Genomic DNA, 3486 nt, shown 5'->3' with positions numbered 1-3486 from the left:
GTTATTGTATTAGTCATTCAAAAGGATAATACAAAGGGGTATTAACACTATATTTGTGTCACCAATTTCTATCTCCATTTTATGAGTTTGTTTACTTTGAAGTCACTTAAATAAGGTTTAATTGGCTGAATGCAATTTGGATGGGTTGTATGTTAGTTTTATTGTTGCTTATAATTCAAGGAATAATGGAAATGCTTCAGTGAATTAGTAGGGTTTGTGAGCTTATAAAAGGGATATTTCATAAGAAGGGAAATGGGTGATTACAATTGATTTATTCATTTGCAAGTTATTTGAATTAGATCTCCCGCCAATAGTCAATTTTGTACCCAATGGATAAGGCACTGGTCACATGAGTCAGAAATGGGCAAGGGTGAATTCTGCTGCTACATATCAAATCACTTTTAAAAAATCAAAATTATTTCATTCCATTTTGTTTAAAGTTACAAATGTTGGTTACCACTCGTTTGCATATAGTTTTCTAAGTCTTAAATAGCCACTAATTCTAGGAATACTTGTAAACTAATAGGAGATTTATAACCAGATCTACTTATAGGGGATGCATATAGATTTGAGAAGCTTTTAGAGAAAATTGATAAACTGTGTATGTGCCTAAGGGTAAAAGATGAGAATCAAAATGAAACTAAGATAATTTCATACCATAGTTTGCATTAGAATCATCCCTAGGTATACCCACCTTGGTTTAGTAGAGCCTAAAGAGTAGAAAACCATTTTTGGTTTTGTTTAAGTTGGGTCAAAGTGGTTTATTCATGTAATTGCTACTAGGAATTGGCTAATCCTTAGATTATGTGAGTAATTTCACTGTGATATTGAGCATTTTTTTGCTTAGTAGTTTCAAACACCAACACATTCAATTGAACTATGTATTTGTTGTAGCCTTCCTCTAGGAGGAGGATTCAATTGAACTATTCATCTAGGATTCCACATTTTGCATGCATGTCTACCAAGGCAGTTTCAACTTAAACAAATATATTCTCTCAATATATCTATTTTGTGCATATCCAGCAACCATGGCTTTTGATGACCACATGACTTATCTATGCTTCCATTTTGCAAGCATGTCTCCCAAGAAAAATGCTACTACTTCATCTACACTGTCTGACAAAAACCTTTATGTTTTAATGGATGCCCATAGCTTATCCCAAAGCTCTCATTCAATAGTTATGAGATGATCAATCAAGAGGAAACAGTTGAGAGGTTGGAGTGACACAATTTTTAGATGATCATATGAAATGAAATGGGTGTGCAAGTAGAAAGAAACTAGAAAGACATTGTGTATAGATGAAGGCATGAAATGGATGGTTTTGGAGCACTCAGCACAGACACTCAGCATTCAATACATCATCATTCGAGATCAAATGGATGTGTGGGATTATATGCATAGTGAATAATAAAGGAGGGAATTGAAACCTCCCTGAGGCTCACACTTGTGGAGGTCCACTTCAGTAATGGCCCTTCCTATGAAATTGCTATCTAAAACCTTTCTAATGAGATAATGTGTTACGAGCTCTTCATTAGTGGGATGGAACATGAATCTAGGAGACAGTTGTGCATCACCCATATCATGACTGTAACTAAAATTAAGAGCCTCTATTATTGAATTCTCTTCCTTATTTCCCATAGTAAAGGAAATGAATATGGGTGATAGGGAAGAGAATTCAATAATAGAGGCTCTTAACTTTAGTTACAGTCATGATATGGGTGATGTACAACTACCTCTTGGATTCACGTTCCATCCCATTGATGAAGAGCTCATAACACATTATCTCATTAGAAAGGTTTTAGACAACAATTTCACAGGAAGGGCCATTGCTAAAGTGGACCTCAACAAGTGTGAACCTAAAAAAAATTCGACCAATGCTTGGATGTTCTTGACCAAACATTGGTCAAAATTTTGACCAATACTTGGAGTTTTTCAACCAATGTTTGGTCGAGAACATCCAAGCATTGGTCAAAACTTTTACCAATGCTTAGCAGAATTTGGGCCAACATGTTTGACAGTTCTTGACCAATGTTTGGTTGAGAACTACCAAGTATTGGTCAAAATTTTGACCAATGTTTGGTTGAGAACTACCAAGTGTTGGTCAAAATTTTGACCAATTTTTGGTCGAGAACTACCAAGTGTTGGTTGAAATTTTGACCAATGCTTGGCAGAACTTGGGCCAACATGTTTGACAATTTTCGACCAACGTATTGGTCAAAATTTTAACCAACTAGTAGGTTGGTCAAAATTTTGATGAGAAAAACTTCGACCAATGGGTTGGTCGAATTTGGTCGAACTTTGGTCAAAATTTGGGTCCAAATTTTGACCAATTTTGGTTGAAAAATGGCCTCAAATGTACTAGTGTGCTCATCTCACGGTACTACAACCCTCATCAGATGATCCTTACAATAAACATAAAATAGTTTCCATCTCAACTATTAAATCTACTATGAAATGTTGTGAGGTTTCAATATACTTAAAGTTTATCAAGAAACTTTTTTTCACATTTTTAATAAATTTAAGAAACTATTTTATCAAATAAGCAATATGTACTATGATATAAAGAAAAATGTGTGCATATCATTATTCCATGAAATGCATGTAACTAATGCCTCAAATATCGTTGCATATCACCATGCTAGTCATGTTGTTGAATCCACCTCCTACATTTTCTGCATCTAGGGATCTTAGATTGTAAAATTGAAATATATAAAATAAACATGAAATAAATTTAACTATGACAACTTATCATGCAAAGAACCGATATTGCAAAAATGCGGGCATGCATATTGTTGCCTTCCTGACCAGTATTTCAGAGTTTGTAATACATGCATTAGACATTTGATTTTGAACTGTTATTCTTCAAAACTAGATTTTAGCATCCGTAGGCAGGATTATTTTAAAATGTGTGAGGCAGGATTATTTTAAAATATGGTGGGCAGAATAGGAATTTAAAAAATTTGTATCTAGTCAAAACGTTAGTTTAATTTTTATTGTTGTTGTTGTCGCTATTGTCGTCTAATCCTTTTTTAGTAGGCCCATCACATTGGAGATGAATTTTTTTTTTATGGGGCATACTTATGACATAGCTTACCATGTTGCTTTTTGCATCACAATAAAACTTTACAATAGTATCAGCCAAGAGTAAATACAATAATAATAACCTAATACATATAAAGTAAGTTACATTGAATTCATATCCTTCATAGTATAGCGGTGATGAAGATAAAAGGGCATGTATTAAATACCAAAACTATTTTACTTTCCTATATAACTAGCAATCACACCTTGGTGTGCAGTGGGTATGCTAAATATATATTAAGTTAATGTACAAGAGAATATATATATATATATATATATATATATATATATATATATATATATATATGACATTACACTTCATGAATACTTAATATTCACTCTAGACCTATGTTTTGAGGGTAATTATTGATTGATTATATATATATTCAGGGAAATATTACAAT

Source organism: Cupressus sempervirens, chromosome 2 (genome assembly GCF_028749045.1).
Source record: "Cupressus sempervirens isolate cs-2001-9-10 chromosome 2, ASM2874904v1, whole genome shotgun sequence".
Classification (NCBI taxonomy): Eukaryota; Viridiplantae; Streptophyta; class Pinopsida; order Cupressales; family Cupressaceae; genus Cupressus; species Cupressus sempervirens.
Note: the sequence above shows the minus strand (reverse complement) of the source record.